Source organism: Macrobrachium rosenbergii, chromosome 4 (genome assembly GCF_040412425.1).
Source record: "Macrobrachium rosenbergii isolate ZJJX-2024 chromosome 4, ASM4041242v1, whole genome shotgun sequence".
NCBI lineage: Eukaryota > Metazoa > Arthropoda > Malacostraca > Decapoda > Palaemonidae > Macrobrachium > Macrobrachium rosenbergii.
The window spans coordinates 52,463,339-52,474,519 of NC_089744.1; the positions used below are offsets into that span (position 1 = coordinate 52,463,339).

General features: G+C 33.6%; 1 long non-coding RNA gene across 1 annotated transcript; it reads right to left on the reverse strand.

Annotated features, from left to right (window-relative positions):
- Positions 1–658: 658 nt before the first annotated feature.
- Positions 659–10,963, reverse strand: LOC136834571 (uncharacterized). The gene is made up of 2 exons (XR_010851855.1): positions 9,538–10,963; positions 659–3,498 (listed from the first exon to the last, which is right to left on the reverse strand). It is a non-coding gene; the product is annotated as an uncharacterized lncRNA (long non-coding RNA).
- Between the last annotated feature and the right edge of the window lie 218 nt (positions 10,964–11,181).

Consider the following 11,181-nt stretch of genomic DNA (forward strand, 5'->3'; position numbering starts at 1 on the left):
ATATATATATATATATATATATATATATATATATATATATATAAATATCAATAAATATATATATATATATATATATATATATAATATATATATATATCAATATATATATATATATATATATATATATATATATATATATATATATACATATATATATATATATATATATATATATATATATATATATATATATATATATATATATATATATATATATATATATTTATTTACACACATGTATATTAGAGAGAGACTCCAGAAGGTGTAAGACTTTTAATTCTTAGAAATTATTACGGGATGAGGTAGATAAACAATGACTTTCGCCACCCTAGCTTTCAGCCCATCACAGTCGACTAACTACCGCACATAAAATTTACTGCTTAAACCAACAGGCCCACAATGGGTTTTCAGGGAAAGGCTTACATTGCTTACACACCGCACTGGATCGGACTTTGGGCCCTCACTGGTGAGTCGAATCTGGTAAATGAAGAGAGTTACCTACTAATGTTGCGAAAATACAGTAAGACTGGTTTAGGGCAATCATAGTCTATTTTGTCAACTAATAGCCTGCTTTTTCCATGAAGTACCTACTACAAACAAAATTTTGTATGAGATTTACCATATAGAGTGTTATCATCCAATACCTGAACCGCAGTCATTGTAATGTTTTTATTGTTCCTTTTTTACGTTCTTCGTTATATGTTTGCATAGATTTTAGTCTTTCTCTTCTTACCTTGGTTTCTTTCGAGGTGTCCTTCAGATCGCTTCGCGGATGATGTGCTATCTTTGTATATTTATTCCTTTTAAATATTGATATCTCTCAGAAAGGCGTATAGAGACGAGATCGGTAATTTCTTCACTTTAATTAGTACTTAATATTATAAAGATCAGTACAAAATTAACAAGTTACAATGATGAAAACGAATCACTCTTGAATCAGTCTATATGGGGAACACGGAAGCGATTGGGAGAAGTACTCTCCTTGAAGGACACAGTTCTGACTCTGGTCTCCTCGTCGGTCTCTCACTCGTTGAACCCTCAGGAAACTTGCTATCTGTAAATCTCCACCTCCTTCTAGCCTTATTGGAAGGATTAATCAGCAAGGCCTCCCCTTCAAGTAGCTGATTGGAAGGACTGTAGTGGGTGTGATTCAAATCTCTCCTTAGAGGACTTGATAGGAGGTGATCTTAGGAGGGTGTGGGAAAGACCCCTCCCACACATAATTGATTGGAGGTTGAAGAAGTATATCACTTGGGTCAACCCCCAAATTCCTGGAACTTCCACGAAAACACCTTCCGGAGAAGGCGGGACTATAGAATCAGCTGTTGTAAGCATTTAGACTGTGCTGACTCATGTTTTGCTTGGCTTCAATCGCGAGGCCATTATTTCCCATTTTTACGACTGTTTTTATGGCTTAAACACGATATACTGCAATGTAAACATCTTGCGTACTGATAACACGACACAAAAGCATTTGGCCGTTATCACTGTGTTCTTTGCCTCTCTCTTTACTCTTATTTCTCTCTCCTTCTCTCTCTTAACTTTTTCTCTTTCTATCTCTCTCTCTCTCTCTCTCTTTTCTATTTAATTTCCCTATCTATTCTACACCACAACATCACTCGGTCACGCTACCTCACACTGCCCTCAGTGTGACAAAAAGAATATATTTCAATGGATGATTGCAAAATCACAAACAAAATAAAGTATTTATATGATTTCCCATCAAGTCAATTCTCAAAAAATATTTAAATTGCACAAACTGTGTCAATGCACTAATGCAAAAATCAATTAAGAATATATGGTAGAAAATTCACATATATTATATCATGAATCAAAAAGAGATACATATACATACATATATATATACATATAATGAATTGTTATACTGTAAAATGGTTAATTGTTTTAACACACAATGCCAATAATAATACATAAAGAATTCAGCAGCAAATTATGTGTAAAAGATCATTTTACTCTTCATTGGTCCTCTTTATTTCTGTTATAATCTGCTCAACATTTGAAATTACCACACGTTTGACCAAAATTGCAAACACTATTATTACAATAATGATTATGACCAAATTGAACAGAGACAGAATTGGTGAAACATTTTCTTTGTAATAGAAAAATTCATCTACTAAAGCCAACTCATTTATTTGTTTTAACTCTAACTGAGACAGTTTAAATTCTTTAACTTCACTAGAGTAGTTCATGTAGGGCTTATTTTTATGGATTGTGATTTCTGTGAAGACATGAGGTTCATAATATAATTTATTAGGAATAACTAACTTGCAAGTCTTATCAAAAGCATGGACATTATTGAAATTAATTTCAGTACTTACATTATGGCAATTAATAGTTGCTGTTACTGAACTTAGTGAAAACACAAAAACTGACTGTTCTACTATAATGGAAACAAAATCATGTTTGGATAATTGTGTACACAGTACTGTCTCTTGATTCTTGTTTTCAATTATTTCTTGAACACAAGGATAGGCATTAGTAGTTTCATACAGGTTGTCAAGGTTGCAAATATACTCTTTATCTTTCAAAAGTATACAATCTCTTAATTGAGCATCAGTAATAAATGACATCACTAGTCCATGTTCTTCTAATGCAAAATTGATGTGGTTGACATTTGAGATAATTACGTTTTCCTTTATCAACATGGGAAAAGGATGTATGGACATCAGTACATCTGCCTCTTTTTGATTAAAAGGTAAAATTAGAAGGATCTTATTCTTAACTACCTTGGTGGTTATCAAATTAAAATAGACCATTATATCCTTTACCATACGGGTATAATGTCCTTCTACCAAAGAATCACTAATTATGCCCTCTAATTCTCTTGGGTTTATTAATGTTGGACTTAATATTCCTTTATAGGCTAACAAAATGGCATTTAATAGATCTTTATGGTCTTGCAATACAATTCTAACATTGTTCATAAATGTACTTAAATGTTGTTCATCTGTTATTATCTTAATCTCTTTGGTAATATTTCTGTTCACTTGATTAATAAATTCCTTTATTTTTTCAATTCATCACTGTTTAAGTTTTGAGAGCTTATAATCTTATTTAACACAATGCCTCTTGTTGCTGCCCATTTCTCCAGTTTGTCTATACGGGCACTTTCTTTTTCTACATTAGAGTCTGTCATGACTCCAAATAATTGATTAAGTGTTGTTCCTATAAAAGGTAAGAGGGATCGTTTGGATCTTGTATTTAACACACTTCCTATGTCATTATCTAGTTTTTCCAACAATGGTAAAACACTGTTATTTTCACTTTTCCTAATTAATGATTTTAATTCCCTTTGGACATCTTTCAATGTCATTTCATTGATAAGCACTGATGTAATGTCAATACTCACTATGCCTAAGTCCTTTATTAATTTCACAGATCCCTTTTTCTCTAGTAGTGCACCCTTCCGGATCACCACCTCAGATGACACATAAAGCAGTGTTATGATAACCAAGAAGAACCGCATGTTTGTATCTGTAAGAATAAGCCTTATCAGATATTCTGTATACATGAGGTATTTTAATGCCTACACATTGTTTATATCTAATAGTTCAACACTTTACATAAATTTATCTTTTCTTAAATTGTATTTGTTATTTATTGGTTCCTGTTCAACTTCTTTCAATAATTCAACTATTCTCTTATTGACCAAGAGTCTGTTTTTATTACCTTTACATGATTGGTATGAACAATTCTTTCCTTTAGATCACTCTCACTTATGATCTTTAGCTTATTTAACTTCAACACTTCTAATACCCTGTAAGGACCTTGGAACTTTGCGGATACTTTTACATTAGGACCTTCTGGAACATGATTCTGAACATATACCTGAGCACCTACTACAATTTTTGGTTTAGCTGTATTTTTGTCATAGTACTTTGCTTGGACACTCTGAGCTTCCTTAAGTCTAGTCCTCGTCTGTTTGATCGTTTCATATGTACGTCTAGTTTTCCAGGCAATATAGTCATCGTAGTTATAAGTATGTCGGGGTGGTGTTGCATCATCTAGTAACGTATTTGGTAATCTCTTCTCGTATCCGTATAACAAGTAGTGTGGTGATTCTCCTACTGTCTCATTTACAGTATTGTTTATAGTAAACTGTACGTCTTCCAAAGCTAAATCCCAGTCTTCTGTATTAGGTTTAACTAAAGTTTTCAGGATATCCTTTATCTTACGATTCGTTCTTTCTACTGCTCCATTTGAACTTGGTTTATATGCTGTGATTTGACATTTATTTATCTCATAAAATTCACATAATTTTCTTAAAAGTTCACTAGTAAATTCTGCTGCGTTATCAGAAAGAAGAACTTGGGGACATGAATGTCTCGTAATAATTCTAGATTTAAGAGCTTCTGCTACTGTAATTGCATCTCTATTTCTTACTGGTACGATCTCTACATATCTTGTTAGATAGTCTAAAAAGACTAATATTTGTTTATTCCCCCTAACAGTTGTTGGAAATGGACCTAAAAAGTCCATAGATACGACCTGAAATGGATTCAACTCTGATGGGTATTTTTCAAGAGGAGCTTTTGGATTTACGTTACCTTTATGTCGATTACAAACTACACAATTTTGTACAAAGTTCTTGGCATCCTCACTACAATGGGGCCAAAAATAGTTTCTGGTTAGGATTCTAGTTGTCTTTTTGATTCCTGGATGTCCTGCTAACTTGTATGAGTGTGTTAGTTCTAAAACTTCTCTGATTAGTGTTTTCGGGATGTATAGTCGAGAATAACCATTCTTCTCTGTTGGTCTTTTATACAGTAATCCATTGATTAAAACAAAATCAGGTTTTAAAGATTCATCTGTCATTAGTTGTCCTATTATATGCCTGATTTCTGTATCCATTCCTTGCTGTATTTGTACTCTTTCCAAATCTAAATCTACCACTTGACAGCTAAAACAAAAGTATTAGTGGTAATACATTTCTCTGTTTCTTCTTGGGCTCTGGATAATGCATCTGCTAGTGTATTAAATTTTCCTGGGATATATCTGAATTCTGGTGCAAATTCTAGTACACTAATGAACCATCTATTGAACTTCATGTTATTTGTAAAAGTTCTCTTCTTAAACAAATCACAAATTGGTTTGTGATCAGTAAGTACATTGACTTTATGTCCTAAAATTATGTGTCTAAATTTCCTTAGACCCCAGTATAATGCTAAACATTCTCTTTCTATTGTGCTATAATTTTTTCTCTGCAGCATTCAAAACTCTACTGGCATAATATACTGCTCTCATTCTTGTTTTGTCCTTTTGTAATAATACAGCCCCTAGCCCGGTACTTGATGCATCACAGGCTAAGTAAAAGTCCTTCGAGAAATCTGGGTAGACTAGTACGGGATTCCTGGTCATTTTACTCTTTTAGTGTTTGGAAAGCTGTCTCTTGTTCTTTATTCCATTCATATTTGACATCTTTCTTTGTTAATTCTGTTAATGGTTTGGCTATTGTAGCAAAGCCTTTAATGAAAGGTCTATAGTAGCCTACCATTCCTAGGAATCTTCTCAATGCTTTCAAATTGGTAGGAGCTGGATATTCAACTATTGCTTTTATCTTGCCTGCTTGCATTCGCAGACCATCTTCACTAATTACATGTCCTAAGTATTCCAAAGATTTCATTAAGAATTGACATTTCTTTAATTTGATTTTTAATCCTGCTCTTCTTAATCTTTCCAAGACTATTTCTAATGTTTTGAGGTGACTTTCTAAATCTTTGCTAAAAATGATAACATCATCTAAGTAAACTGCAACATTTTCTATATCCCCTAATATTTGAAGCATTAATCTAACAAACGTTAAAGGAGCCGAAGTGAGTCCAAATGGCATGACTTCAAATTGCAAGTGTTCCTTGTGTGTGCTGAAGGCTGTGAATGGTTTCGACTCTTCGTCTAAAGGTACTTGCCAGTATCCACTAAGTAAATCTAAAGATGAAAATATCCTTGCACCTCCTAACTGAGCTAACATATCTTGAATCACTGGCATTGGCATTCTATCGGGGATGGTGTTGAATTTAACTTTCTATAGTCTATCACAAGTCTCCAATTTCCATCTTTCTTTGGAACAAGTAGTAATGGAGAATTATATGGAGATTTAGAAGGAATGACTACCCCATCTTTCTTCATTTCTTCTATCAAATTATCAACTATGGGTCTTTGGCTTATTGGTAATCTGTAATTAGGAATAAAGAATGGTTTTGTTCCATCATCTAATACAATTTTATGCCTTAGGACATTTGTTCTACCTAATTTATCTCCTTCTATTGCTATTACATCTCTGTATTTTTCTAATACTTGAATTAATCTATCTTTGTTTTCTGGAAAATCTGTTTTATTCACTTCTTTGCTTAATTCAGATGTTTGACCAGTTACAGAGAAAAATGCTTCTTCTTCTAATGTTAATAATGGATTGTTAATAGGTATTCCTTTACAAAAGATAATGCCTGCATAAAGTGTTAGTTTGTTATCTGAGTAGTTCTGGACATAAACTTCACAAGTATCACCCTTCATGTGGACTAAAGAATTATCCATTCTGACAAATTCTGGTAACTCTTCATTTAGTAAAAGAACATCTTTAACTCCTATCTCTTCTTTTCCCCTTAGATGTATTTTTGTTAAACACTTTGGATGCAAAATTACCTGTCTGTTTAGTATTAATTGTACTTTATTATCATCAGCAGTGCTTACACAACATACTTCCTCATCTTTTGTTTCTGCAAAGTAGCAATGTTCTGCATCTATACTAGTTTCTTCAGTTACTGCTATTATATCTTTTATATCTACTTTATTTAATTTGTTTAACAACAGTACCTCATTTACTAATTTCCCTTCATTATCATAGCTGATTACTACATTGCTATAATGTTCTGTATTTATCTCTGCATAATTATCCTCATAAATGTCTTGTTCCTTGTCATATTCAGAACACTGGAGATCACCTTTATTTATTTCTGGTCGTTTCTTTTGTTGGAGGGTATAATTTCTGGATGTGCACATCTTAACTTTCTAGTCTGTAATTGTGGAAATTCCTCCTTTCCGTTACCATTCATTTTAAATTGATTGTTCTCTTGATGATAGGTTATTTTCTGTATATCTTTGTCGCTTGTTGAAGTCGTCTCAGACAAATTGATCAGATTTGGGTGAAACTTTCTTCTTCAAGCGTAAAGCATACGCTCTTTTATTATCTTGTGTAACGTTAATCCTTCCTTCTCGGCAATTCAGTATAATTCCACATTTCTTCATTAATTTATATGAGAACAACACCTGTGCGGGAAAGAACCTGTCTTCTAGAACTATAAAACTTTCAACAGTTTTATGTGACGAAAGGTCTATTTCTAAGTTCACATTGCCTAAACTTTTATCTGTTTACCCGCTACTCCTTTTATTATCTTTCTTTGACCCTGAATTAGCGTTTCTTTAACGCCTAAGTAACTTGTTAATGTGTGTTTATCTATTATGCTTACAGTACTACCTGAATCCATAGGACAGTACATAATTTATTCTGTATTGGAATTTTAATGATAGGTAAATCCTTTCTGATTATTTCTTCTTCATCCATGGAAAATACTACTTCTTTACTCTGCAATAGGGATAGTGCGGATGAACCTTCACTTCTCCTATTTGCTAATTCTTCTCTTAATTTATCTTCTTGAAGGGACTTTCTTGTGGTATTCTGTGTAGGGATAAATTGTCATTGATTTGAAGACTTATTTGATGCTGAGCGGTTACTACTTAATTCAACTATTTCTTTATTTCCTTCTTGTGTTTTAAACCAGCAATTCTTTGTTAAATGTCCTATTTTCTTACAAACCGTGCAGATTCTAGGTTTTCTACACTCATTTGTAAATGATTTGTATACCCGCAGTTTTCGCAGGCTGTCTTGGGTCTCGCCCTTGAGCGGAATAGTTCACTTGGGTTGAAGTGTTTGTGTTTGAGTTTTGACCATATCTATAAGGTTTGTGTGGTCCACTCTTTGTTAGATTGTTTCTTCCCCTTTGATCTGGATTCCATTTTCTTTTAGTATTTTGGGCATATTTCCTTGGAAGGTATTTGGTCTATTTCCTGCTTGTCTGGAATTATCATAGAATTTATTATTCAGTTTAAAATTAGGATTATTATTTCTGACTTTCCTTTCATTTTGTGCTTCTGTTGTTCTAATGAATTCCTTGGATAGATTTATCTCTTTCCTTTGATTTCTTCTCTCATTGTCTTCAATGTTTGAAGGCTTGTTTTTCTGGGATCAAGTTTTATTTTTCTGAAAGCTTTCTTTTCCTCTTCTCCAAGAATATTATATATGGTTCCAAATGACACGTAATTTAATACATGCCGTAGCTCAACTAATTTCTGGGCACTAGCCCCAAACTGATCCTTGTCTCCTATAGTAATACCTGTCTTCTCTAAATCTTCGCTTATTTTCTCTATTGCATTCTCCACGCTTGCGTACAAATTAGCAATTGTTTTATATTGTGGGTTAAGAAATCTAGTTAGGTTATATAAACCGTCAGTCTGATTTACTGGTTCCCAGAGTGATAAACAAATTTCTTTAAATTCTACATAGTTATTAAGTTTGCTAAAACTTGTGGAATTCAAAGTTTTATGTGCGTCTCCATGTTCTGAGCTGACGAGCAACAAGGCTTCATTTATCTTAGCTCTTTCATCTGTTATTCCCCTGAAATTATACGACTATCTGCATCTGCTAGCCAATGATTTACAGTATAGGCTTCGAGTCTGCTTTTGTCAGGATTGGAATCATCCACCTGTCCACAGAAGCGTGTGGCGGTTGTTATGACGGCCGCCTGGTTCATATTAAAAAATTGTAATGTGCGAGTATTATTAGTATTATTAGTATTGTTACTATTATTATTATTGTTAGTAGTATTAGAATGATTAACACTATTTTGGTTCTGGTTATTTGTGTTATTATTGTTAGTATTTCCTTGCACTACAGCGGAGTGGGAATTTAGTCTTGAAATTCGACTTCGTCTAATTGTCGACGGTCTTAAATCGTAATGTGAATGTCTAACAGTGTTCAGTAATTCATCAAATACTCGTTGCATGTCCACACACAAAAAAATTTTTCACTCAGAGTACATCAATCAAAAAAAAAAATTTCGTTATATTGTACCAAGATTAAAAACAATTTGTCAAATTGTCACACAAAAAAAAATTAAATTCTCTATTGAGTTCAAGTGCACAATTAAAACCTTTTTTCAATACTCAAAATAAATTCTTATATGAAATTGGGCATCATATCATTAAAATTCATTATAATAAGTACACAAAATTACATATATAACTTCTCAAATAATCATCACCAACCGAGTAAAAATAGCTAATTCCTATCTAAATTATTTACTAAATAATTAATTTATCATAGAGAGAGTAATGCTGGTATTTATGCAAAAGAATTTTATTCACTAGAGAGAGTTTTCTTTATTTTCAATCTTATAGCAAGATGCAAAAAAATATATCTTCACTTATTTATTAAGAGAGAGTGGATAGTAAATTCCTTACTGTGTTGTGTTGTTGATATCGTGATATCGCTAAATGTTGTTCATTCGGCGGTGAATGTTTCGCTGTCGGATCACTATGTCTGCGTTGTTTTTCCGCTGTGGTTTTCCGCTTTCGGAATCTTGTTGAAAGTTTGTACGTTGTTTTTCTTCAATCACTCGATGCAATGTCGCTAACACTGGGCTTATTATCGCTGTCGGCGTCTTGCTCAATTTGTTGACGGTAACAGTTCAAAATGTTTTTGGCTTCGGGACGCAATAAACTGTTTTATTCACACTCGACGTTCTTGTTGTAAGCTGCTATTCGCTGGAGTATTTTTATTTCTTCTGATATATTTTGTTCGTCGTCGTAAAAATCTAAGTTCGTTTTGTAGAATTTCGTTTCACTGTAACTTAAATAATTGCACTGATAATTTCATTAATGTTCGTTTGTTTCGTCTCGCCTTCTGGATCCACTTTAGCTGCCACCAATTGTAATGTTTTTATTGTTCCTTTTTTACGTTCTTCGTTATATGTTTGCATAGATTTTAGTCTTTCTCTTCTTACCTTGGTTTCTTTCGAGGTGTCCTTCAGATCGCTTCGCGGATGATGTGCTATCTTTGTATATTTATTCCTTTTAAATATTGATATCTCTCAGAAAGGCGTATAGAGACGAGATCGGTAATTTCTTCACTTTAATTAGTACTTAATATTATAAAGATCAGTACAAAATTAACAAGTTACAATGATGAAAACGAATCACTCTTGAATCAGTCTATATGGGGAACACGGAAGCGATTGGGAGAAGTACTCTCCCTTGAAGGACACAGTTCTGACTCTGGTCTCCTCGTCGGTCTCTCACTCGTTGAACCCTCAGGAAACTTGCTATCTGTAAATCTCCACCTCCTTCTAGCCTTATTGGAAGGATTAATCAGCAAGGCCTCCCCTTCAAGTAGCTGATTGGAAGGACTGTAGTGGGTGTGATTCAAATCTCTCCTTAGAGGACTTGATAGGAGGTGATCTTAGGAGGGTGTGGGAAAGACCCCTCCCACACATAATTGATTGGAGGTTGAAGAAGTATATCACTTGGGTCAACCCCCAAATTCCTGGAACTTCCACGAAAACACCTTCCGGAGAAGGCGGGACTATAGAATCAGCTGTTGTAAGCATTTAGACTGTGCTGACTCATGTTTTGCTTGGCTTCAATCGCGAGGCCATTATTTCCCATTTTTACGACTGTTTTTATGGCTTAAACACGATATACTGCAATGTAAACATCTTGCGTACTGATAACACGACACAAAAGCATTTGGCCGTTATCACTGTGTTCTTTGCCTCTCTCTTTACTCTTATTTCTCTCTCCTTCTCTCTCTTAACTTTTTCTCTTTCTATCTCTCTCTCTCTCTCTCTCTTTTCTATTTAATTTCCCTATCTATTCTACACCACAACATCATATTAAAATTACGTATACAAGGTTATTTTCTTGGTATGAAAAGCATCCAGATTGTACACAGAAACATACACAAACCAAAACTCTTGTACAAGAGGAATCTTCATCAATGGGCACAGCATACTAGAAGCTAAGCTTCTTCCCTCTACATAGCGAGTCTTCTACAGTAGATTATTCGCACATAATTACTAAACGGCGGGTATATAGTAATTCTCTTAG